We start from the raw sequence: 27,661 nt of genomic DNA, 5'->3' as shown, positions 1-27,661 counted from the left end.
ATCCAAGATTCATCCTTTTAAAGGCATATTGCATATCTTTGCCAAGTCCATTTCCTTACGGATTAAGTGGATTGCTCACCATTTTACCAACATTCATCTTGATTTCCTTTAACTATAGGTACTTAAAACAAATCAGGGTCAATAAGGTATGCTCACATAAATACCTTACAAAGTTCCTCTTATTTCATATTGCTGCTTCCTTGTCTTTTTTTTTTTAATGTTTGTTTATTTTTGAGAGAGAGAGAAACAGAGCATGAGCAGGGAAGGGGCAGAGAGAGACAGAGACAGAGACAGAATCCAAAGCAGGGTCCGGGCAGGCTCTGAGCTGTCAGCACAGAGCCCGATGTGGGGCTCGAACTCACAAATTGAGAGATCATGACCTGAGCCGAAGTCAGAGGCTTAACTGGCTGAGCCACCCAGATGCCCCTTCTTCCTTGTCTTGTATACAGTCTACATTACTTTTCCTCCAACTCCCTAGCCTTCAGGAGAAAAATGCACTTCAGGGGCACTAGGGAACCCACTATGACTATATATGAAATCATATATGTATGTGTGACTGCTTTCATATTCTATTGAGTGGCTTTAAATGAGCAGAAAATGAAAAGAAAATCATTTAGTAAGCAGCATGATGCCCAGCACATGTTTGCCTTCAATAGATATATGTTTAATTTAAAAAGTTATTAATTTACAGGGACACCTGGGTGGCTTAGTCAGTTAAAGGCCTGACTTTTGGTTTCGACTTAGGTCATGATCTCACAGTTGGTGGGTTCAATCCCCATGTCAGGCTCCGTGGTGATGGTGCAGAGTCTGCTTGGAATTCTCTCTCTCTCCCTCTCTCTCTTTCTGCCCCTCCCCTGCTCTCTCTCTCTCATAATCAATCAATCAATCAATCAATCAATCATTAACTTATAAATGTCTGTGGGGCCCAAGTTGTAAAAAGGAAAACAACCACAAACAAACAAAAACCAGCTTGGTAAAGACACTTCTTTTCCAGATAAATTATTCTTTGACCAAAAAGACAAGGGGCACGGTCAAGGGGAAGACGGTTAAACAAGGGAGAATCCTATTCACCAGCCTAGAAATTGACCTCTTAGGAATTCTATCAGCCGGACAGTAAATATTTCCCCACTTATCCCTCCCTCACCCCACTTTCTTGGAGAAGGATTATATGTCGGCTCACATTGACACTCTCACCATGGAAGGGGTGCTTGTCCCTGGCCCCTTGTCATGGGGCTTGACCTTATCACCTGCTTTGGACAATGAATGTGGGCGGATGGGACCTTTGTGAATCCGACCTGAAGGGAGCGTGATTCCCATTAGACATTAATGGTTTGCCTCCTCCGGGAAAATGGCATTCTTCAAAGAGGGTCTGCTCATGCAGCCTGGGACCCAAAATGAGAAAATAATAAAGAAGGCCAATAGCAGCCCCCTGCAGCTGCCGACATATAATCTGAGTGAGAAATGCAGGCCCCTTGTTCTACATCATTGAGATTATGGCCTGTTTATTACCGTGGCAAAGATGACCGATACGCATATGAAATTTAAACCGTTTAACTCATCAATGGCCACAGATTACCTGTTTCCAAAGTGAAATGTGTTATCTAAGGAAGACTTTTTTGTGTGAAATACAGTTATTAAAATTCAGTCCTTATTTATCCCTGATATTTCTTTTTTTCTTTGCTTTCTTTCTTTTTTTTTTTTTTGAGTGAGAAAGCATAAGCAGGGTAGAGTAGCAGAGAGAGAGAGAGAGAGAGAGAGAGAGACAAAGAGAAAGAGAGAGAGAAAGTTAATAGGCTACATGCTCAAAGAGCCCAACACAGGGCTGGATTCCATGACCTTGGGATCATGACCTGAGCCCAAATCAAGAGTCAGACATTCAACCAATTCAGCCACCTAGGCACCCCATCCCTGATATTTCTATATCACAATTATTTCCTATATCATTCTTCTGTAAGCTGTCCATCCTATCAATTCGTAAGATATACAATTAAGTGATGACTAACCTTTTGGGTACCCTTAATCATATTTCAATGTTTTTTTCTTATAAAAGTGTATAAGTTTATGATAGGGAATTTATAGACTCCTTAGAGAAAGAGTATCAATTGGTATGTTAATTTAGAAAGATCTGATGCTAGGGGCGCCTGGATGGCTCAGTCGGTTAAGCAACTGACTTCAGCTCAGGTCATGATCTCATGGTCTGTGGGGTCGAAACCCTCATCAGGCTCTGTGCTGACAGCTTGGAGCCTGGAGCCTGCTTCGGATTCTGTTGTCTCCCTCTCTCTGCCCCTCTTCCGCTTGTGCTCTGTCTGTCTCTCTCTCTCTCAAAAATCAATTAAATGTAAAAAAAATTTTTAAGAAAGATCTGATGCTATACAAACATTCAGTCTCTTCCTCCCAGCAAATAGTTTTATGGCATTTGCTCAAGTTATATTTCCTCTTTGAAAATTACCACATTTAAGTCCAGAACAGTTTTTGTTAAATAGATGTCTATGTACTTCTTCAAAACAATGTAAGTGTTATGAGAATTTGGTTTTATTCATACAATTTTTTATCTAGTTATAGCTTTAGTATAGGAAAACAACTAGGCCTTTCTTTCTTTCTGTCTTTTTTTCTTTCTTTCTTTCGTAAGCTTCATGCCCAGGGCAGAGCCCAGTGAGAGGCTTGAACTCACGACCCTGAGATGAAGACCTGAGCTGAGATCAAGAGTCAGATGCTTAACCGACTGAGCCACCCAGGCACCCCTTTTTTACAAACCACTGCCTTGAATATCTTTTATTGGTTTTAATAGTTTTCATATGGCTCTTGAGTTTTCTCATCTCATTGTCTATCAATGAGAATAATAACTCTGTATCATGTTTTCAAATCGATCCAACCCTGTATCAATTACGTGTGTGGAATGAAACCCCCAGGAATATATTAACCAAAAGCAGTAATCCAGTTCTCTTTGTCTTTTTTTCTTATTTTTGATAAGAATGTTAAGATGACAATATTTTATCAAATGACAAAACTATCCTTTTCCTCTTAAATAATGGTTTGTCTCACTAGGAGTACTTGTTGGATTTTCCCAAATGCTTTCTCAACATCAGTTAAGATCATCATATTTGTGTTTTGTGTACGGAATACAGAATAATTTGTATCAAATAATCCAACAACCTGTCCTGCTGAAGTATTTGAAACGCTAATTTAAAGCCCCTTAGAATTAGCTGATTGGAGCCAAACCACATCTTGGGTATGGATTGTGGTTTCCTTCTAGTGTACAAAAACTTCCTCCTCTCGCTACCCAACCAAAGCAGATGTCCTCTCAACCTTGCCCTCTGTTTCCATTTTTCCATTCCCAGATCTGCTCCAAGAAAGCATGACTGCCTCCCTTCTGAGCTGTTTTGCTGGCTTATTTAATCTGCTGCCTCATGGGAAAATCATATTCCCCTAAATATTGAATACTAACCTCTTACCCTAGAATCTAGAATCGAGATTTCCTCCATTCAACACCAACGTTTCCCCCCGACGAATGTGGCATCTTTCCTTTTTGCCTTCTGCCTTCACCTTGCCCCATAACCCTTTATCTTTTTTATTTATTCAGAAAGTATTACAGTTTTGAAATGCAACTTTTTTTTCTGATTTTTTTTAATGCTGATTTATTTTTGAGAGAGAGAGAGAGAGAGAGCAGGGGAGGGCCAGAGAGAGAGGGAGACACAGGATCTTGAAGCAGACTCCAGGCTCTGAGCTGTCAGCCCAGAACCCGACACGGGGCTTGAACCCACGAGCTGTGAGATCATGACCTGAGCTGAAGTTGGACGCTTAACCGCCTGAGCCACCCAGGGTCCCCAGGAAACAGAAATAAATAAAGCAAAGTCCCTGCTTTCATGGTGCTTATGTTCTAGAAGGAGAGGACGACAAAGAAAGCATGTGTCAGATGGCGATAAGTACCAAAATGAAAAATAAAGCAGAGGAAGGGGCCAGAGGGATGAGGTGTTGGTGTTCGCAAAGATCTGTGCAAAGTGGAAATGAACCAGGTAGAAGTCTAGCAGAAATGCGTCAAGGACCGTGGGAGCAGCAAACGCAAACACCCTGAGACAGGCACTCTTGGTACATGGGAGAAAAGGCAAGGGGCATGATGGCTGCCTCAGAAAGAACAACTTTGGGGGGGGGGGTGGTTTGGGGGTGGAGGCAGTTAAGGTTTTGGTTATCAGTCTGAGCGAGGTGGGTAGCCGTTGGGGCATTTCAAGCAGAGTGAGTTAGGCTGCTGTGTTGGACTGGACTGAGGTGTAAGGAAACGCAAGATGCAAGACGATTGCAAGAGTCCAGGCAAAACACAAGGTGCCTCGGGTCAGAGTGGCCGCGGCGACGTGGAGGAAAATCGTTGATTTCGGTGTGCATTTTGAGGTTAGCGCCAAGAAAATCTGCCGACGGATTGCGTGCGGAGAACACGGGGTTGAGAGGAATCTATGACTCAGAGTGTTTCACATGAGCAAGGGGAAGTCAAGGGCTTGTGTTTCCGGAGACGGGGAGTCATAGGAGGAGCAAGTGGGGGGGTGGGCAAGAGTTTATCTGAAGCATGAGGTTAAGATGCTTGTGTGGAATGAAAGGAAGAGGGAAGAGCAAAGTGTTTGCGGCAGTTCACTTTCTGTGTCAGCCAGACCAGCTCGGTGGGGGGGGGGGGGGGGTGTCCCTCCCGAGTGTGACTGAAAGGATGCATCTGATGAGGTTAACACCTGAATCCGTGGTCTGAGTGACGAGTGTCACTATCCCCAACACGAGTGAGAATCCGTCAATACGTTATAGCCTGAACAGCACCAAAAGGTGGAGAAGGGACAATTCTCTCTGTACCCGGCGATCGGAGCAGGGACATCAATCTTGGTCTTCTCCTGCCCCCAGACTAGGACTGACACCATATGTCACTGGCTTTCCTGACTCTCCAGCTTATGGACCTCAGATCGTACAACCTCCCGGTCTATAATTCTGTGGGCCACTTCTTCACAATAAACCTCTTTATCATCTATCTGTCTATCTCTCTCTCTCTCTCTCTCTTTCTACCATCTCCTATTAATTCTGTTTCTCTCAAGAACCGTAATACAATAAGCAAATGTGGGAATCATGGGAATATTGTCAGCACAGAGCCCGACATGGGGCTTGAACCCACGAGCTGTGAGATCATGACCTGAGCTGAAGTCAGATGCTCAACCGACCGAGCCACCCGGGCACCCCACACCTTTTTTGGTTTTCTGTTTTTTCATAGAAGGTGCCGGGAGAAAATGGTCTCTTTAAAATTAGAGCTTTAGACGGGTTAGCTGAGGCTTTGGGTGGGTTAACTTAGGGTACGTAGAGAGATGACAGAAGTCAGAGTTGAGTCCCTCACAATTCAAAATGTACAGGCCAGAAAAGTGGAGAAGATCGGGCGAAGGTAACAGAAAAGAAGCAGTCATCAGCCAAGAGGTGAGTCCAAAGACAGTGAGGCATTGAGACCAAAGAAAGTTAAGTGTTTCGACGGATGCTGAGGTGTCCTCAGAAGTTGGAGACGACCCTTCCCACAATTATTTAGTATTGAAATGTGTTTCTTTCCTTTACGATTATTGTTTTTTTTTTTTTTTTTTGGTGTTTCCTGTGGTCAAGGAAGTACAAGCACTCATCAAGTAATTGAAAAAGCACATTTTTATCTTATTTGTTTCATGTTATTTTTTTTAAAGATTTTTAAAAAGTTTTTATTTATTTTTGAGACAGGGAGAGACAGAGCATGAACAGGGGAGGGTCAGAAAGAGGGAGACACAGAATCCAAAACAGCTCCAGGCTCCGAGCTGTCAGCACAGAGCCCGACGCGGGGCTCAAACTCACGGACTGAGAGATCATGACCTGAGCCAAAGTTGGCCGCTTAACCGACTGAGCCACCCAGGCGCCCCTGTTTCATGTTATTTTTAATTTATTTTGAGAGAGATGAGACAGCAGGGAAGGGGAGAGAGAGAGAGAGGAAGAGAGAGAATCCCAAGCAGGCTCCTTGCTGTCAACACAGAGCCTGACACGGGGCTCAATCCCACGAACCCTGAGATCATGACCAGAGCGGAAATCAAGAGTCAGACGCTTAACCAACACCCCCAGAAAAAGCACATTTTTGAAAGTTAGAGCGGAGTGTCCTGAAAAGCATATTTCACGGGCAAGTCGGGAAACGGTTGTGGGTCCTGGTTCGGATAAAACAGGTGCCATTTTGTGCACAGCCCTCCCCTTGAAGGTTCATGGTTTGGATGGTTCTTCGTTGAAAGGTTAAAGAAGTTGGAGTAGCTAATATCGAAGTTCCTAGCCAGTAAGTAGCTAGGTCTCTGATGATAAATGCAAACTAGCCACTGAATAAATGAATAAATCAGCGAACAAAATCACCGATAAATCAGTGATAAATCACAAAATAAATCAGCGAACAAATCAGTGTTCTTTCTAATGCCACCATTTTATAATTGCCCCCACCGGTCCCTTTCCCCTTAAGGAATATGGACAGAGGGAAGTTGAAATGGTGTCTGTGCTTTGAGCTTTCTTCCCTTTCTTCCTACTGGCTTGCCTGTAGTCATGCTTAATTATTTATACTGCCTGTAGGAAGTGCCACCGGGCGCTGCAGCTCTGGATGCCATTTCTACTATTATTAGTCTCAGAACTGTTCCTTATTTCCTCCAGCACAACGAAGGTGGCCGAAAAAAAGGGACCGCACTTCCTTTTCCCAAGACTTTGACATGCTCAGCTCAGCAGCACTCAGCCTTCCAGAGCCTTCCAGAGCCTTCCAGAGCCTTTAATGAGAGCGATGGAAGACCTAATTCCCTTCGTTGTCCCCGGCAGCCTTGCCCTCAGCTAATCAGCTAAGGAGCAGTGTGAGAGGACCAGTGGGTTATTTCAGTGGCTTCTCTCCATCACTTTCTCTGTTCCTGTGCAATCCCAGCATGCCAATGCGGGGTTTCTTGTTGTTGTCGTAAGCCGTTTCTCAAAGCAGACCACACTGTGGCCTTCTCTCTCTTTGCTGCCAAAAGAAAATAAAATCTACAAATGCTAGATATTTGCTAGATGGCGCAGGTCTTCGTTTTTTATAATTGCTTTCTTCTAGTTTTCCTTTTCCTCAATTTTTCATTTTTCTTTTTTTTTAATTTTTTTAACGTTTATTTATTTTTGAGACACAGAGAGACAGAGCATGAGCAGGGGAGGGGCAGAGAGAGAAGGAGACAGAATCGGAAGCAGGCTCCAGGCTCTGAGCTGTCAGCACAGAGCCCGAGGCCGGGCTCGAACCCACGGACCGCGAGATCGTGACCTGAGCCGAGGTCGGAGGCTTAACCGACTGAGCCACCCAGGCGCCCCTCTTTTCTTTTTTTTAATATTAATGTTTATTTATTTTTGAGAGAGATAGAGAGATAGAATGCAAGTGGGGGAGGGGCAGAAAGAGAGAGAGAGAGAGTTGGGGGGGGGGGACACAAAACCCAAAGCAGTCTCCAGGCTCTGAGCTGTCAACATGGAGCCAGAGACCAGGCTCGAACCCACAGACCATGAGATCATGACTTGAGCAGAAGTTGGATGCTGAAGCGACTGAGCCAGCCAGGTGCCCCTTTTCTTTTCTTCTCTTAATCAGAATACGGATTTAAATTATGGATCATTCTAAGCTCCCCCCAAATGGATTAATAAATATTTATTTCATGGCCCAGGGCTATGCAGTGTTTAGAAAGTTTAGAAGCACATAGTGGCCTCTATCAGGCAGACAAATGAACTACAGTTTAAAAGGACATGTCAACCTATCTGGTATCCAGGCCCTGTGATGGTGATTTGGTAACAATTTAATTTACCTAATATATTGAGAGCCTGCTGTGTGCAAAATTCCACTGGTAGTGAATGGTAGGCACTCTCTGGGTTCATTATGCAGTGGGAAGAGTTTACACATAAAGAACTCCCGCAGGGGCGCCCGGGTAGCTCAGTCGGTTAAGTGTCCAACTTCGGCTCAGGTCATGATCCTGCGGCTTGAGCCCCGCATCGGGCAAGTCGTGCTGACAGCTTGGAGCCTGGAGCCTGCTTGGGATTCTGTGTCTCCTTCTCTCTCTGTCTGTTACCCGTTCGCACTCTGTTTCTCTCTCTCTCAAAGATGGATAAACATAAAAAAAGAAAATTAGGAACTCCTACAGGTCGATAACAAAAAGATATGCAACCAAATTAAAAAGTGGGCAATGGACTTGAACAGACACTTCCCCCAAAGAAAATATACAAATGGCCAATACATCCATAAAAAGATGCTCCACCTCGTTGGTCATTAGGAAAATGCAAATCAAAAGTGTAATGAGATACCTGTTCACACACGTAGGATGGCTATTATAAAAAAAAAACTGAAGGGGCACCTGGGCTGTTCAGTTAGTCAAGCATCCGACTCTTGATCTCAGCTCAGGTTGTCATCTCAGGGTTGTGAGATCAAGGCCCGTGTCAGGCTTTGCACTGAGCATGGAACCTGCCTAAGATTCTTTTTTTTTTAATTTTTTTTTAATGTTTATTTTTATTTTTGAGACAGAGAGAGACAGAGCATGAACGGGGGAGGGGCAGAGAGAGAGGGAAACACAGAATCGGAAGTAGGCTCCAGGCTTCGAGCCATCAGCCCAGAGCCTGACGCGGGGCTCGAACCCACGGACCGCGAGATCGTGAGCTGAGCTGAAGTCGGATGCTTAACTGACTGAGCCACCCAGGCGCCCCAGAACCTGCCTAAGATTCTTAAGAGGAACCATCTCTCTGCCTGTCCTGTCCCCTGCTCTCTCTCTCTCTCTCTCTCTCTCTCAAATTAAAAAAAAAAAAAAAAAAAAAAAAAGCTGAAAATAAAAAATGTCAAGGATGGAGGGAAACTAGAACCTATGTGAATGGCTGGAAGAATGTCAAATGACGTAGCCCCCCTTGAACTCGGTTTGGTAGACCCTCAAAATAGTAAATACGGAATTGCCACTTGACTCAGCAATTCCCCTGTTCGGAAGCTGCCCAAAAGAACTGAACGCAGGCACTCACCCAGGTACTAGTGTGCCAGTGTTCCCAGCAGTGTTATTCACAACATCCAAGAGGTGGAAACAACCCAAGCGTCCATCAACACGCGAATGGGTAGACCAAGTGTGGCGTATACGTGCCATCAAATACCGTTCAGCCAAAAAAGGGAATGAAGTGCCAATACCACACGGACGAATCTTGAAAAGATTATACGAAGTGAAATAAGCCAGACACAAAAAGCCAAGTATTGTATGATTATACTTGCATGAGGTGTCTTGCATGGGGAAATTCATGGAAACAGAAAGTAGAAAAGAGACTACCAACACTACGGGGAGGGGAGAATCAGGGGTTACTGCTTCGTGGGTATAGAGTTTCCGTTTGGGAAGGTTAAAATTCTGGAAATAATTGGGAACGTCGCACAACATTGCGAATACACCTAAGGGAATTTTGTAGCTGAGATGGTAGAAATGTTACATTATGTCTACTTTTCCGCAATAAGAAAAAACAGAATGAAACAAATAGAAGTCATGTAAATAGATGATGATGGCCAGACACTGTTCGTCGTTCAGCTTCTCGTTTCTCCTCTGTTTGGCTGGGCTGGCCCCATCATCTGTGGTCACCTGCCATTCGCTGGGCAGTTCTGCTGCTGGATATTAGTTGACTGTCAGCTGAGCAACTGGGGGACTGGGCCCCTGTTTCTCACGTGTTTCCCTCGTAACCGTCACCAGAAGGTAAGCTCGGACTTGTCCGGTTTCCGAGGAGGGGAGCAGAAGTTGACAAGGCCTCCCGATGTGCCTGGGTAGTCAGTTCTACCACATTCCATTAGTCAGAGCATGTCTGTGTAGAGACCTGTGTGGAAACAGACTTCACCTTTTTGTCGCAGAAGTTTCTTTTCTTTCTTTTTTAAGTTTATTTATTTATTTTGAGGGAGACAGTGCACACACATCTGAGAGTCAGAGAGGGGCAGAGAGACGAGGGAGAATGCCAAGCAGGCTCCGCACCGTCAGCCCAGAGCCCACAATGACAGACTCGAACTCATGAACTGTGAGATCACGACCTGAGTCAAAATCAAGAGTCAGACGCTCGACTGAGTGACCCGCGTGCCCCTAATGCAGAAGTTTCTAAGTTGCATTGCAGGAATACAGAGAAGCCTGGAGATTCATGGTGAGTCTCTGAATCTATCAATGCCCCACAATAAAGGATCGAGTAAATGAAAGATCCAAATATTGAAAAAATAGCTATCGCAATTTTATTTTAATTTCATTTATTTTAATGTTTATTTTTTCAGAGAGAGAGAGAGAGAACATGAATGATGAAGGGGCAGAGAGAGAGGGAGACACTTAGCAGGCTCCAGGCTCTGAGCTGTCAGCACAGAGACCCACCTGGGGCTTGAACTCATGAACAGCGAGACCACGACCTGAGCCGAAGTCGGACGCTTAATCGACTGAGCCACCCAGGTGCCCCTGGATTTCTTTTTAATTCATGTCGTCTTGAACTCACTTAAACCTTGGGAGTTAGTTTATAAAGATCAAAAATTGTAATATGGCCTTTCTTTGATCTCTCATATGATTGATCATAAAAAATTAGTAATCCAGGATTAATTTAGATCCTACCATACTAGCACTGTTCAAAAGACAATCCCAGATATTTTTAGCATTCTACAATCCACCTTTGTCTCAACCTTTATCTTTTAATCTAGATATTCTCAGCTCGAAGCAAGAAGCTTAAATAACTAGGACAACAAACCAGAACCAATATACTTTTCTTGAATTTGACCGATAGGGAGAAGAGAAAAAGATTACGCTCTACCTTAAAAGCTCATTTGTTAGGTTTCACTCTTGGTGAAAGTTCACGTCCCAAATCACGCCTTACTTTATTCCTTTCAGAAACGTTCCCTGAGCGGCTCGCACCATCCCTATATTTGAAGAGTAAGAATCTAGCGGAGAGAGAAGCAAATGAACAGTTGTGTTTTTGCGGTAGTATCTGCTTATTTGCTGTGAGCGAAGTCGGTAGGCAGGAGCAGGTGAAGCCCGGTGACTCAGATATAATTTCAGTTTTGTGGGAGAAGGAGATGCTGAAGGAAGTTTTTAAAAGCTGACCTTTAAGAATTAGAATGTGCATTGTTTCTTTCACCAAATACTTACAGTCTTCCTGCTTTGTGCTAGTGAAATGCTAACCCACGCAGTACTAGGTGCTCTGAGCCAAGCAGTGAAGAAACCAAAGATCCTTCCTTCATTCTAGACACATCCTAAGTGAAGAAACAGCAAGTAGGCTAATAAATGAATAATGCATCGGTAGTAATAAGTGCTATGAAGAAAAACGAGTGAGACAAAGAGCGAAGAGACGATCTAGAAGTGTCAAGAGAGGCGATATCTGCCATGACTCCCTGGTGGACCTCTGCCTGCCTCACTCCTGCCTTCAGTGCTTTGAAAGTGTCACCTCCCCTCCCGGTATCATCAGCCCCAACAGGTATCTGGAGCTAGAGTGGTCACCTGAATCTTCTCTTGGAATGAAAGTTGATTAAACCAAACCTGTCTCTCACGTGCTTTCCAACTCACCCTGAGCCCAGGATTCCACGTAAATGTCTCCAAGGACCGGGTAGTGACGCAGACAAGCGAGTTGGGTAAGTGGAAGATCATAGAGGTGTTGTGGGGCCTGAAGTATACTGGATACTCTCCATTTCAAATAAAGAAATTTAAGTACAGTTATTCACAAATCACTCTTTGGGAGGGACAGAAGTGTTTGATCCCTTCAGTAAGAAGTCTTTGATTCTAAGTTACTTAATTGAGGTGTGCGTTGAATAGCCGAGAATGAATGGGATCTTTAGAGCAGCGGATGCAAATTACGTTTTCCAGAACCGGGCTGAATCATCCTGCTGTTATGCAGATGAGAATTTGACAGATTAATAGTTTGTGGATACAGAGAATTAGTCTCCCTTCTGTTACCTCTGCCATGAACATCATTTGCCTCAGCTCTCTCTGTCCCCTCCTGATTTTCCTTTGGGGAACAATAGGTCCCCATGTGGCAGTCTGGCTGGGGTCACCTACCAAATTGTACGTTGCTTCCCAAACCCTAACCCCCACCTTGCAACCCCTGCTTCCAGCCAAGGAGTGGGTATAGGACCCAAGGCTAGGCTAATAATGGCATTCTTTCTCTGGAGGTAATTTTCCTCTATTTTTTTATATTGTGATGAAATGTACATAACATAGTATTTATCATTGTAACCATTTGTGAGTGGACACTTTAGTGTTATTCGTGTGTGTTTGTGTGTGTGTGTGTGTGTGTATGTGTGTGTGTATGTGTGTGTGTGTATATACATATCCCTAAGATATATACATCTTTCATATATTATGTATATAATTTATACATAGTGTATATAATTTATATATTTAATATATATCACATTTCTTTTTTTTTTTGAAATATACATCTCAATTCTTTTGGGATATATATATATATATATATATATACACACACACATATATATATATACATACACATATATACACATATATAACTGGGTCTTATAGTAGGTCTTTTTTGGTTTAAGGAACCAAATCATTTTCCACAGTGACTGTATCATTTTACATTCTTGCCCGCAACACAGCAGGATTTAAATTTTTCACACCCTTGCCTTATTTTGTTCTGTTTTTGTTTTGTTTTTTCACATTAGCCATCCAAGTCGGTGTGAAGTAAAGTGTTATCTCATTGGTATTTTGATTTTCATTTCCCTAATCACTAATGAGAGTAAGCATCTTTTCATGTTCATACTGGCCATCTGGATATCTTCTCTGGAAAAATGTCTGCTCAAGTTGTTTGCCCATTTTCAAATGGAAGTTTTGGAGTTTTATTGTTGATCAGTTGTAGAACTTCTTTATATATTATGGATATTAATCTCATGTCAGATATAAAACTTACAAATATCTTTTCCCATTCTGTAGATCGTCTTTTCACTGTGCCGATAGTGTTCTTTGATGCATAAAGGTCCTAAACTTTGATGAATTCCAATTCATCTGTTTTTTTCTTTTGTTGCCTGTGCTTTTGATGTCATATTTGTGAAATCATTGCCAAATCCAATGTCTTGATAATTTTTTCCAATGTTTCCTTCTAAGAGTTTTGTAGTTTTAACTCCTAAGTTTAGGTCCTTGATCCCTTTTGAGTTTAGTTTTGTATTTCATGTTCGGTAAGGGTCCAACTTCCTTCTTTTGCATGTGGATATCCAGTTTTTCAAGCAATATTGTGGTCTTGGCACACGTTTTGAAAACAAATTGGCCTTAGATGTTAGAGTTTATTTCTGGGCCCTCTTTTCGATTCCATTGGTCTGTATGTCTGTCCTTAAGCCACGTCCATCCTGTTGTAATTACTATGGTTTTATAGTAAGTTTCTTTTTTTTTTAACGTTTATTTATTATTGAGAGACAGAGAGAGACAGAGCATGAACATGGGAGTGGCAGAGAGAGGAAGAGACACAGAATCTGAAGCAGGCTCCAGGCTCTGAGCTGTCAGCACAGAGCCCGACACCCGGCTCGAACCCACTAACCGAGAGATCATGACCTGAGCCGAAGTCGGACACTTAACCAACAGAGCCACCCAGGCACCCCCCTATAGTAAGTTTCAAAGTTGGCAAGTGTGACCCCTCCAACTTCATTCTTCTTCTTCAAGATTGTTTTGGATATTTAGAGCCCCTTTCAATTCCACGTGAATTTGAGAATTAGCTTTTCCATATCAGCAAAAACACCAAAAAACAAAAAACAAAAAAACTCCTAGAAATTTGGTAAGAATTGTGTTGAATCTGTAGAATGCTTTGAATAGTATTGACATCTTAACAATGTTCAGTCATCCTGTCCATGAACACAGGGTATCTTTCCTTTTATTTAGGTTCTCCCTAATTCCTTTCAGCAACATCTTGTAGTTTTCCACATACACAACTTTCGCTTCTTTGGTTGTACATATTCCTAATTGATTCTTTAAATGCTATTGTAAATAAAATTGTTTCCTTGGGGGGTTGGTTGTTCCTTAATGGTGTATAGAAACACAGCTGACTTTTGTGTGTTGATCTTGTACCCTGCAACACTGCCAGAACTATTTATTAGTTCTGGTAACTTTCTTATGGGTTTGGGGGGATTTTCTATACATAAGATCATGTCATCTGTTAACAGACCATTTTAAGCCTTCGTTTCTAATGAGGGTGGTTTTTCCCTAACGTTTTGAATCTTAATCTGGGAATCTGAAACTAACTGGAACTGAGTTATTTTAGAAACAAGGCTTTCAAGAGATAACTCCTGACATGCAGGTTCACAAGAATGACTGCCGGTCCTGTGCTTCTGAGGGCTGGATTTTGCACTATCTTCTCTTTGCCTCTGTGATAATTTTTTAACAGAATTTGTTTCTGTTGCTCCTAACTCAGGAACCTCGGTTGATGTAATACCCCACTCTCACTTCTTTCAAACAGACAGAATTCTTTTAAGAAGAAAAATGTAAAGGAAGAAGGGATATGGTCTGAAATGGGACTCAATTATCATCAAGTCCAAATCTCTTTACAAAGACTTCTCAGATTTTAGGCTTTATCAGAATTTCCTGCTAAATTATTTGACATGTACATTCCTGAACTGTATCACCAGACATCTTAATGATTACTGTTTAACCAATACCCAAGGCGATCCTCAAGTATATGAACTGTGGACTGCATGTTTTTCGGGATTGGTTTCTATAATATATTTGCCAAATAACGATCTACTTTATGATTGGACACCTCTAGGGATGCTAAACTCTCTAGTTTACATGGTGAATCCGTTTCATTTGGGAACAACTCTTCCAAGAGAATTTTTTTTTCATATTTTGACTACCAGTATATCCTATATAAAACTGAATCATTGAGTCGTTGAATTTTATGGTTATAGAATTCTAGAGGATTTTTCATTCCCCTTCACTTAAAGGGAACAATGTCATGGGGCACCTGGGTGGCGCAGTCGGTTAAGAGTCCAACTTCAGCCAGGTCACGATCTCGCAGTCTGTGAGTTCGAGCCCCGCGTCGGGCTCTGGGCTGATGGCTCAGAGCCTGGAGCCTGTGTCCGATTCTGTGTCTCCCTCTCTCTCTGCCCCTCCCCCGTTCATGCTCTGTCTCTCTCTGTCCCAAAAAAATAAATAAATAAATAAATAAATAAATAAACGTTGAAAAAAAAATTTAAAAAAAAGGAACAATTTCAAAGCATCATATGAGCCTAATGAGATGCCTATCTTCATATAAATGTTTTCCCCTGAAAAACACATTTCCTTTGCTCTCCATGCCTAAATTTCACATAAGCATTTGTATATGTATCTCCAACGATCTCACATCCATGGTCAAAGAAAAAAAGGGGGGTTGGTGGTTGCTGGGCAGAACCCCAAATCCCGAAATAGCAATCCTCCTCTCCCATCAGAGACTTATTTTCTCTCGGTCTTAACAAGTTCTCTGTCATGAAGAGTGAAATAATGGACACTCTTCACGAGGTGCTAAGCTTTACCAGCTAATCACTTGGATGCCCGTGACACCGGGAGAAGGGTGCTGAGGGGAAAAACGCAAGCGCCATCACTGTGACAACAGAGTCAGATTGTTTGACACTTCCTCATTTCCCCTTATTCCTGATGTTCCTTCCCCCATCTGTTTCTCCATAGTGACTGGTATTTAAACTCTTAAAAGCAAAGAAACATGTGCTGGTGGAATAAGACATTTCATTTAAATAAAAGGATAAACGTCTGGTAATTTACTTGTGAGATCCCCCAAGGTTGTTAGCACCAAGGCAATCAAAGTCTTAAACTCCCAGGATGAAATTATTACACTGCAGCAGAACTGTCGGTAACCATTACCACTTGATATGGGTTTCCCGGTGGGGATGGTGGGGGTCAGTTAGGGCTTTTCTGTGTGCAGCCCAAAGTCTCTTGGGTTCACTACCTTGGCTGTGCTGAATAATAACCTCACAAGGGAGAATGGTTCAGTGGAATGCAAATGGACTGGGAATCAGGCGCATTTAGCTTCAAATGCTGACTGTAGCTTTTCCCTTCTAGGTAAGAGCCCTGATTCCATTGATCCTCACTTTCTTGATTTGCAAACGGCAAACTCCAGGAATCGCTGAAGAATTTGATTTAATTCAATTTCATTTGACTACACAGGTACTTGTTGAGCAGTATGAACTGGCAGGGCAGGGGCGATAGAACAGGATTTGAGAGATTCTCTCTGCCTTCGTTCACCTCCAAGTTCGGCAGGAGCTACGAACAGCAAAAGCAGCTCCCAGGGGTCGTCACGATGGACCGTGTGCGTCATACATCAGGATAAGAATTTTGATGCATGTGCCACAGTTTAATAAGAAATCATGTTAGTAAAAAAAAATATGTTAGTTTTCCTTCTTTCTTTTTATTCTGTTAAGCATGGCAATGGCATAGCAATTTAATAGAATTTCTCCTTGAGTCTTGACATATTTGTTCTCAGAAGGTACTATCACCAAAACCATCAAGGGAGCCGTGTGTGTGTGTGTGTGTGTGTGTGTGTGTGTGTGTGTTTTAGTTACTATTTCCCTCATCTGTTAAACTCCACAGTCGAATTAACAGATTCGACCTCTGGAATTTTTTAAGTTTGTTTATTCATTCATTCATTCTTTTATTTATTTATTGAGAGAGGTGGGGGGTGGGGGAGAGCATGCATATGCATGTGAGTGGGGGCAAAGGGCAGAGAGAGGAAGAACTCGAACCTCACAAACTGCGAGATCTTGACCTGAGCAGAAATCAAGAGTCAGACGCTTAACTGACTGAGGCACCCAGGCACCCCTCTTCCTCTGGAATTCTTTTTAAAATTATTTTTAACGTTTTATTTCTTTTGGGGCGACAGAGAGAGACAGGGCATGAGCAGGGAGGGGCAGAGAGACAGGGAGACGCAGAATCTGAAACAGGCTCCAGGCTCTGGGCTGTCAGCACAGAGCCCGACGTGGGGCTCGAACCCATGAACGAGCCACCCAGGTGCTCCATTTAAGATATGGGGCACCTGGGTGGCTTCGTTGGTTAAGCATCCGACTTCAGCTCAGGTCATGATCTCGAGGTTCGTGAGTTCAAGCCCCGCATGGGGCTCTGTGCTGACAGCTGAGAGCCTGGAGCCTGCTTCCGATTATGTGTCTCCCTCTCTCTCTCTGCCCCTCCCCAGCACGCTCTCTCTCTCTCTCTCTCTCTCTCTCTGTCTCTCAAAAATAAATAAACACTAAAAAAATTTTCTTAAGATATATAAATTAGTTTCTTGACTAGAAAACAAAATACCTGCCCCCCCCAAAATAGACATAAAGGTATGAACTGAAATTCATCAGAGCTTCCCACCTGCTCTTCTTGAAATAATCTCAGCTCAGCTCAGGAAGGAGAATGACTTACCAAGATCAATGAATGGTAAGATGGTTGGACTTGAGTGGAGCTCTGGCCTCTCGATTCCCAGTCCAGTGCCAAGACTATCGGTCAAAACCGTGTGGTCGGAAACACCATCTATCCCCGGAGTGAACCCCTTGAAACAGAAGCATGACTCTATCTGCAAATGCTAAAGAGATGAATAGCTTATCTTTAGCCTAATTGCCAGATGAGGCCAACGGACTCTTTCCAACGGACCGTTTGTCTGTCAAGACTGTCCCCCATCCAGAGAGAGCACAGGTGGAGGCATTGTGCAAGCAGGGGTCCATGGAGATCTTGGAAAACAGCAGCTTTACTAAACGAAAAACTCCCGTCTCTCGTTCTAGTGCCTACTTAGATAAAATGCAAGCTAAGAGCTGATTGATGCTGAAGGGACAGCATTTTAGCATTTCCTGGTCCATTTACCTGAGACCTCCGGGTGCTCTCTTTTCCAAACCAATGAACTCCCTTCCTAGTTCCATGCCTATTTGTGGTTCATGTCAGGAGGGAGGAAGTCCCAGAGTCCCCTGGCTGTCAAAGTAGATAAGTCTTGCTAAAGGAGGCAGCACTGAGGTGAGGTCTTTAGGAATGAAATAATCTCCCGCAACTGGTTCACAAATAGTCAAAACCTTTTCTTCTTTGTACACAGTTGGTAACTGGGGAAATCAATACAGGCAGACCTGAGTACGTCTAGATATTTTTGCATCTTATTAAATATACATAAGAAGCATTTGGAGGTAAAGAGGAAACAATAATAACCTACATGGAAGTGAGGAAAATCAGAAAGGGTCGAATGTGAAAACGCATTGTGATTTGGAGCTCAAGCTCTGAGAAGAGGCAGTGAGTTGAAAGGCGAGTAAGCAACGTTTTCACTGACTGTCCATTTCCCACGCACAAAACTCAAGGTCCTAAGCAGGGACCACAGGGCACCCTCCCTCCAATCTTTGTTCATCACTGTTTCATCGTGCGTATCCCATACTTTGACCTTGTACCTCAGGATTCCCCTCCCCTTTTTTTTCTCTCTTACCTTTATTTGATGAGAATCTACAATTACATAAAAGTTAGAAGAGTAGTACAGGGATTGGCCAACCAGGCCTGACAGCCATGCCCGTCCCTGGATGCATCCTCTGTGGTGGCTTTGGCACCATAACAGCAGTGCTGAGGAACTGAGGCAGAGACCTTACCGCCCACAGAGCAGAAAATACCTATTACTTACTGTAGTCACCCTTTTATGTAAACAGCACCACCTGGAAAGGCAGCATGTACCTTTTAGAGAAAGAATTCGCTGGCCCCTGAGCTAGTGCAATGAACCCTTGTATACCTTCTATCGATTTTCAACAAGTGTTAATATTTCATCATCGTTTCTCTCTAGCTATATATTCATGTACACAAACACATATATTTATATGTTTTTTTCTGATCCATATGGAAATAAGATGCAGATATCATGACCTTTCTTCCTCACACACTTCAGCATGCCTGTGCTAAGAATAAAAAACATTGTTGTATAAAGCCACAATGCCTTTGCCACACAAGTACACTATTATTTCATAATGTCATCTAATAGCCTATATTCACAGTTCCTCAATTGTCCTCGGAATCTTTCTCAAGATTTTTTATTTTAATCAGCATCCCATCAAAGTTGTACGCCTTGTCTTTGGTTATTATATTTCTTCAATCCCTGTGATCTAAAGCAAACCTTATTTTTTTTTTTCCTTTTTTCTCCCCCAACTAACAACATTGACTTCTGGGAGAGTCCAAACCAGTGATCTTATAGAATATCCCTCCTCCGTATTTATCGCATTGTTTCTTCCCGGCATCCCTAAAGATTTTGGGATTTTTTTCCCCCTGCCTCCTATATTTTCTATAAATTGAACAGTGGCTATAAAAGTCTTGATTAGATTCAAGCTGAACATTTTTGACCAGACCACATTATATCACAAAGGGAGAAAAACAATGTTGGGTTTCCCTGATGTTAGTGAGGCCAAGTTGGATTATTTGGTTAAGATGGTGGGCCAACATTTAAGATGATGCATGTTTCCCTTTGCTGTTAGGAAGTTATCTGGGAGGTTGTTGGGGGTGGGAGTCTTTGGGCATCATGGGGTATCTGGTTTCCCCCAAACTTTTTACTTAGTAGCTTTTGCTTCTATTGGGGATCAGTGCCAAAATCAATAAAAATGTCTGGGTTTCTTTCCTAATTTTGCAATTCTTTCTACATGCTATTATTCTTCTGCATAGAAGAGTGTCTTTCCTTTTGTTTCCCTCTCTCTTTCTTTCTCATCATTGATTTATGGACTTTTAAAAATGCAATGACTACAATCAGTTATTGTCATCATTCTCTTTTTTCAGCTTTTTTAAGTTTCTTTTCATTTATTGAAGTCATCTCTATACCCAACATGAGGCTCAAACTCACGACCCTGAGATCAAGAGTCTTATGCTCTTCTGACTGAGTCAGCCAGGTGCCCCTGTCAATATTCTTTTTGATGCTTAAACTTCCAAAAATTGGCCTATGGGAGCCCCTTCCGTCTGCTTCTCTGTTCTTTGGACATGGTCCACCGGTCTTTGAGTTCTTCTTGCTTTCTGGCACAATGCATCACAGGCTTACCTTGTTCTTTCCTTGTCCCAGACCAGGAATAAGCCATCTTTTCAAAAGCCTCTGGCTCCTTATGGGATAACAGCAATGGGAAATTGAGATCCAGGCCATGCAATGCTCAATACTGTGAGGTGCTTTCTATTCCTAGGCTTTTTCAATTTATACACGATGGGTCCGTATTTACGTGAAAATCATGAGTTTCTACTGGGCACCAGGATTCTTCTGATTGCGAATGAAACACAACTCACCCATAAGGTTTAAGGCATAAAAGAAGTTAAGGGTATTGATGAGCTCTTGTAAGAAAAAGTATGGCTTCAGGAAGAGCTACGTCTAGGCCCTCCAATGATGCCTTAGATCTTACTTGATTTCTCAGTCCTACCTTTCCTCTGCCTTGTATTCAGTTTCCAGAATGACCACCCCCACTCCAACAAGTGATGGCAAAATGTGAAGCGGTAAGTTCCAGTCTATTATAAACTGAAATATACAACACCTCCGAGCCCTGAAGTTTTATTACTGCCCCTGGGGTGGGGATACAGCAAAGATCATGAGGTTTTGCCCCCGGTCCTATTTGTTCCTCCTATTCAGTAACTCCTAGCAGAAGTTCACCTGATTTTAGTGTTCTCCAGCATAGCTTCATTGTATTGATCTGGCTCTAATTCACTATTTTTCTTTCACACAGATTGCTCTCTAACAGTTCTCCATCCCGTAGGCTCTGGCCCTGTTTCCCTTACCTATAAACCTTTGAGCGGGTTGCTCAGAGGCTGCAGGCACGTCTGCTGCTTTTTGCTGACATCTCTTTTAGAAATCGTTAATTTCTAAATCTGCTTCTGCCTTAATTACTGTGTCCCTGAGGTTCCGCCAGTATTCTTCCATTCACGGCCTGCTCAGCAATGCTCAGCTGGTTTCTTAATTCCCCCAAATCTCCTGTCATAAAGCTCTTTTCCTATCCAGAGCTATGGAGTGTGACTCTTTCTCAGCAAACTGTTTACCCAGCTAAACTTAGAATATAATATTAGCTCTGAAAGGCACCGAGGGATCAGTCTATTCCCCAGTGCACGCCATGTTTACCTGGAGGGAGGAAGGCAGAAGCCAGTTAAGTTCAAACAGTGAACGCCTAGAAATCATAGCCTCAAATTCAGGACTCCTAAGTCTTCCGCAGTTGACGGCCAGGAAATGATATTGAGCAGAACAGTAATCCAAGTGGTTGTGCCCCGTATCCTCCTGAGAGAACAGCCTATGGAAAAGTAGTGGAAGAGGGTCCAAGGTTGTACGGGGAAACCCCCAGTTCTACTATGGTCTCTGATTCAACTGGTTTTATGGCGCTTGACTGTATAACCTGACTTTCTGTCCGCGGAAGGAAATTAATAATCTCCAGTTCGTCCTCTCTGAATGAACGTGTCCGCCTCAGGGGCCTTATTACCAGAGCAGTGACGTGATTTTCCGCATCACCACCATCACCAACTCCATGATCGATAGTATTAAGAAAACCCCTCCTCTGAAGTCAGGTAGTCCTGGGTTAAACCCCATCTCTGTCACTTACAGCTCTGGGAGTTCAAGCGCTCGCTTTGTCTATTTCTATGTCAATTCCTTTATTTACCAAACAGGAATTTCCGTTTTATTTGGCAGTGTGGTATGGCGGGAGAAGATGCAGCCTCAGCCTTTCTTTCTTTGGCCTTTGTCTTCCTTGTACCTCAGTTTCCTTGTCTCTAAAATGGGGATGATAGGGGCGCCTGGGTGGCGCAGTCGGTTAAGCGTCCGACTTCAGCCAGGTCACGATCTCGCGGCCCGTGAGTTCGAGCCCCGCGTGGGCCTCTGGGCTGATGGCTCAGAGCCTGGAGCCTGTTTCCGATTCTGTGTCTCCCTCTCTCTCTGCCCCTCCCCCGTTCATGCTCTGTCTCTCTCTGTCCCAAAAATAAATAAATGTTGAAAAAAAAATTTTTTTTAAATGGGGATGATAACGATAGCTCACCCACAGGGGAGGATTAAATGAGATAATCATGTCACATCCTGAGAACAGGGTCTGGCAGAGAATAAGCAATGAGTTATCGCTTATCATTATCTTCGTGGCCGCTGTTGTTGCCTCTGAGGTATAGGCTGTATGGACCATAATGTGCTGTGATTATTTGCTGAAGATGGAAACGTGCCTCTCTGCACTCCAGACGGTCACATCCACTTAAGCAGGTGACGGCGTTGACCTTTACCTGAAAAATATCTAAGGCCTCTTGACATGGCTGCGTTGAAGAAAAGGCATTGGCACAATTGAAAGGCAAGGTTCAAATCCTCTCTCTGCTTTCAGTCACTGAGTAAAAGCGGAGCAAGTCACTTACCCCCCCCCCAACCTCCCATCGCAATGCCCCCCCCCCCCCACCGTGTGTGTCTCCCATCCTGTGTAAAGACATAAGGATTTCAGTCTGCTATGTGGGCTGAGGTGGGTGGAGAGAGGTGTGACCAGCAGCAGCAGACAAGCAGAACACCGAAGTCCTCTGGTCAGGAATTTTTTTAAATCCTGACTGGTGAGTTCGAGCGCAGTGTCGGGTTCCACACTGACTGCGTGAAGCCTGCTTTGCCGCTTCCCTACTCATTCATTCTCTCTGCCTCTCTCTGTCTCTCTCTCTCTCTCTCTCTCTCTCTCTCAAAATAAACAAAGAAACTTTAAAAAATTTAGGGACACCTGGCTGGCTCCGTCGGTCGAGCGCCCGACTCTTGGTTTCAGCTCAGGTCGTGATCTCAGGGTTTTGTGGGTTCGAGCCCCACATCAGGCTCTGCGCGGACAGTGGGGAGCCTGCTTGGGATTCTCTGTCTCCCTCGCTCCCTGCCCCTTCCCCACTCGTTCTCTCTTTGTCTCTCTCAAAAATAAATAAACTTAAAAAAAAAAATCCTGACACGTATCTCTTGCCAATTTCCATGCTGTAACACCGCGGCCAATTGCAAGCTGCTAACACGAGCTTAATTGGCTGGCAAACTTGTCCATAATTTTGGCGATCGGTTCTCGTGAGCTGACATGAGCCGGTTGGAGCACATCAAGACAGAGGCTGGAGTGGCTGTTTTTAGAAATTATGTAGGGGGTCAGAGCCCCACCTTCACGCCCCACCTCCTGGAGCTCCACAATGTCAGTGGAAGGGCCCTGTTCTCTCTTTAGATCTCTTTCAAACTGCACCTCGGGCCTCCAGGATACAAGACACATAGTCACTCAACAAGCATTTGTTGAGCACTTGCGGCATGTCAGGGACTGAGTAAGTACCACGGAATTAAAATGCCGTCTTCCCTCCAGAAGACACAAGTAAACAAGCACTTTATTAGGGTGAGAGTCATGTGCAATATTTCTTAGAGGAGAGACTATCTAATTCTCCTAAGGGAAGCGGGAGGAAAGAAAACGAATTGCAAAGACAGCAGTTAGGAAGATACGCAACGTTTACTGATCCTGTCTCAACGCTTCCCACCACCCCGTTGCTCAACCCAACGTGTGACTTGGCAAGTCACTTAATGTCTCTGAATCTCACTTCCATGACAGGAATATGGAAAAAACAATGCCTGGACTTGTTCTTAAAACTTATTTTTTTTAATGTTTATTTATTTTTGAGAGAGAGAGAGAGAGAGAGAGAGACACGGAGTGAGTGGAGGAGGGACAGAGAGAGAGGGAGACGCAGAATCCGAAGCGGGCTCCAGGCTCTGAGATATTAGCACAGAGCCCAATGCGGGGCTTGAACTCACAAACCGTGAGATCCTGACCTGAGCCGAAGTCGGACGCCTAACCCACTGAGTTACCCAGGTGCGCCTGCCTGGACTTGTTCTTTATCCAGACGGTGCTTGGGTTGAAAGAAAAGATCGGAGAAAAGGACCTTATAGGCTGTAAGAGGCTATCCACGTGCAACTGACTGTGGTGGCAGAGACCAGGGTCAATCATAAATCACGCCTGGCCATAGGTGGACGCGACAGATTTATTAGAGAGGGGGTTTGTGGGAACCTCACTCAGCCTTTGTTTCATTTCAAGCAACTTTGCTAGTTTTCACCTGATCCCAGGTTCTTCCTGTAATACTGAAATCCCGACTCACAAAGGACCAAAGGTGTTCAAGAGATTGCTCTCTCCAAAATGGAAATTAGTTTATCATCTTAGTCTGCCTGGAAAAGGGAAACATAGGCGTGGTTCCAGAAAGAATGGACTGTTCAAAACAGAAAAAATAAAAACAGAGGTAAAAATCGCCCGCCTGCCAAGGTAAACATTGTCAACGTTCACGCATACAGCTTTGGGAATTCAGGCAAACAGACACACAGACAGGCGCGCGCACGTTCAATGGGTTTTACCAAAATGCAACACGCTTCACATGCCTGCAGATGTGTCCACGATTTTGTAAACGTAGTGGGCAATGGAGTTATTCCATGTCATAGTGAGAGAGCCCACATCATCACTGAGTACGTAAGTTAGTCTTTTGTACCAGACAGCTAAGAAGTAGACCAGCAGCTCTACTGATTAAAAAAGAAAATATTCGAAGGCTGAACATTTATTTGGCTTAAATTCAAGGAAGTTATTGAGATAAAGTAACATCCTGGAACCTACACGGGCTTTAGAACGTGGGACCCCAGGATTCGAACCCAAACACCAACACTTAACACTGTAGGGGAGGGGCCTGACCTCTCTGAACCTTTATTCGTCTGTTATATAATGAGAAAAGAGGTGAAGAAAATACTCCCTTCACAGATCAGCAGAGTGTCTCCATTCCCTCCCCTGTAGGCAGTGTCCTCATGAAATTCTGGCAGCTCAAGGTGCTAAAACTTTCGCTCTTCTTCAAGAAGCATATGATCAGCCACAGAAATGTGAGCCCCAGATGGTAAAAAAGAGTCTGGTTTCACTTTACACAGAGTTTAAAAGTGCGGTAGAGTTATTTTGAAGAGTTTCCCCAGAAAGTATCCCAGAGAGCAAATCCATTCACACACATACTTAGCCACAGCGCACCAACTGCCCCTCAGCCCATAGTGGAAAATCACACTTCCGTCGGATGTTTTCCAGAGTCTGGCTTAGTAAAACAGGCTGTGCTGTATAACCTCATGCACCTGCCCAGCTGGCTTCTCTCTGTCATTGGATTGCGGAATCCCTTTGGATGAGAGACGTGTCCTAATTTCCTTGGCTGGAACAAGCAGAGAATGAACTAAACCTTCCTTTATGTCTAAGGTTTCTCTGAGAGCAAGTTAAGTCCACAAACCTCCCTCTGACCTCCCCCAGATGAGCCATATAAGTGATGTCTCCCTTTCCGTATCCTCAATGACATTTATTTTTGTTTTAATTTTTTTAATGTTTATTTTTGAGAGAGAGAGAGTCAGAGTGCAAGCTGGGGGAGGGGCAGAGAGAGAGAGAGAGAGGGAGACACAGGGTCCGAATCCAAAGCAGGCTCCAGGCTCTGAGCCATCAGCACAGAGCCCGAAGCGGGGCTCGAACCCACGAGCTGTGAGATCATGACCTGAGCTGAAGTTGGACCCTTTACCGACTTGAGCCACCCAGGCACCCCCTAAATGACATTTAGATTGTTCACTGGTTTGACTGAACACCATGCTAGGCACTTCTGAACAACACCCACACTCACCCCACCCACACACGATCTCCATTGTGCACCCATGCTCTCTGCTCCTACGGTCTCCTGTGCTTCCTGCCGTCATTATAGATACTACAATTGTCTGTTTGTCATTAGCTTTTCTCAAACAACATCACCCCACTTGGTGGCCTGATGGACAAGATCCATATTTTCTTTATATACCCACCCCCACAACTGTGACTTGCCCATAAAAGCAACTTAATGGTGTTTCTTGAGCTGAATTGGATGCAGTGCAAATATAACTCCAATGAAATAGAGGTGCTTTGTGGTCCTTGCATTTCTGAATGGTATTCCATGACAAAGTGCAAGTTTGGCATCCAAAGACTTGAAAAACGATTGAAACATGTACAATAGTCTCTTAAAAAAATCGAGAACATTACATGAACCATTACATGAACCACTGTAAAATGGCCTAAACTCCTCTCATTATTCCACTCACCCTGATGGCACCAAGATCTATCTTGGTATGTGCACAGTATGGAAGAAAATGGGAAGTATTGAGTGTATTAGTCAGCTCTATACAAGATAACGTTGTTTAGCAAATCACCGCAGCACTTGAAGGGACACAATAATTATTTTCTTGCTTATTACTTTTTGCTTTCGTACCTGTAGATCCCCTGGGGTTTGGCTACTCTAAGCGAGTCTTACCTAGGCTTTGTTCCAAGTTCTCGGTTGGGTCTCTGCCTATTGCATGTATCTCGAATGCTTCTTGGATTTGCAAGCCATAGAAAAGAGGGAGAGCCCAAATATATAAGCACATTTTAATCCTTTGCTTTTATGATGCTCATGAACATCTTGTTGGCCAAAGCAAGACACTTGGCCACACCCAGTAGAGCAAAGGTGTCTGTCTACTCCTTCCAAGTATCGGGAAAGGTGTGAGTTTTTGCTGAAAAGCATAATCTACAACTGTTGCCCTCATTTCTATTAACAAAATGTCTGATACATGGATATGCATGTGAATAGTTGGTTGGGAGTGCTCTCAGTGTTGTGGGGACAGTTCTCCTGAAAGAGGTGAGAGGCAGGATTGGACAGCAAGAGGAGAGCAGTGATGAAGTTCCAGAAATTCCTCAACCCATCGATGAAGAGCTCTACAGGCTGGAATGCTCCCAGTTGAAACATGGAAGCTTGGCCTTTGAACCCCAGAATTGACCAACCATTTAGATTACAGCTGTCCCATGGGCAGGTGATGGATATGTGGGTGAGGTCATTTCTTTCGGCTGAAGGAAATTTCCAGAGAAGTTCATGGCTGTCAGTTATAAGCAGAGGAAATTGCAAGAACTGGCAGAAATGCGTGCCTCAGTCCTGCCTGGGAACTCCGGGCAGCGGAGAACAGCAACCGCTCCCCACCCCTCTCACCGTTCACAACCATTTGCTCCCAGTAAGTTCACTCAACTGGGAAGAGGTCCTTGAAATTTTTGGCCTATCTTTATTCCTTCCTGGGGAAACTTCCAGAAGAAATTTAACAGGATGACCTACAGCTCTCACCGCCACAGCTGGTCTAGAAGATGCAACGGCCATATTTTATTTTTTTCCTTCACTACCCCTTCTGGATTCCGTGCTAGTACTCTATTAGTACGTCTAGTACCTCAGCTAGTACTTCTGCTGGTCTAAGTGACTTACCTGCTGTGACCCAGAGCTTTATCCACGAAGGGTCTGAGCTCATGATCATAATATCCTTCTCAAGCTACGGCTGCTGGCCTTCTTCATTTACAGTCAAAGTCGGGCAAAAAAAAAGATCGATGAATCAATTTGGAGACAAATGTGTTTCTCCATACCCCCTTTTCTAGAATACCACTGCTTCATCCTGGTTTTCAGCATTAGTTTCTTCTGCCAGGATGGCGACTCTTTACCTGGTGGTATCTTGGCAGAGGAGCCTGTCGTTTTTGAGCAGCAGCCATTGCTGAAGGTCTAATGGGACTCCTACTGTGCCCCTGCCTCATGCAATGAGAATGAGGGTCGCGGGTCTTATGGAGCCCAGAGTTGCCGGAACTAGAAGCACAAATTCCCAAAGTGCTTTGACCAAAGCACTGTGCACTCGTATTTCACTGTTTGGTCTATGAATATACATAAAATCTACCTTCAGAGGACACAGTACTACGTAATGGTTATTGGTTTAG

General features: G+C 43.7%; 1 pseudogene; it reads left to right on the top strand.

Moving 5' to 3' along the window:
- Window positions 1-20,393: 20,393 nt before the first annotated feature.
- The window catches only part of LOC125156215 (peptidyl-prolyl cis-trans isomerase A-like), a 92,152-nt pseudogene continuing 84,884 nt past the window's right edge, over window positions 20,394-27,661 (top strand).

This window comes from Prionailurus viverrinus, chromosome F2 (assembly GCF_022837055.1).
Source record: "Prionailurus viverrinus isolate Anna chromosome F2, UM_Priviv_1.0, whole genome shotgun sequence".
Taxonomy (NCBI): Eukaryota; Metazoa; Chordata; class Mammalia; order Carnivora; family Felidae; genus Prionailurus; species Prionailurus viverrinus.
Note: the sequence above shows the minus strand (reverse complement) of the source record. Positions and strands in the feature narration are given on the sequence as shown.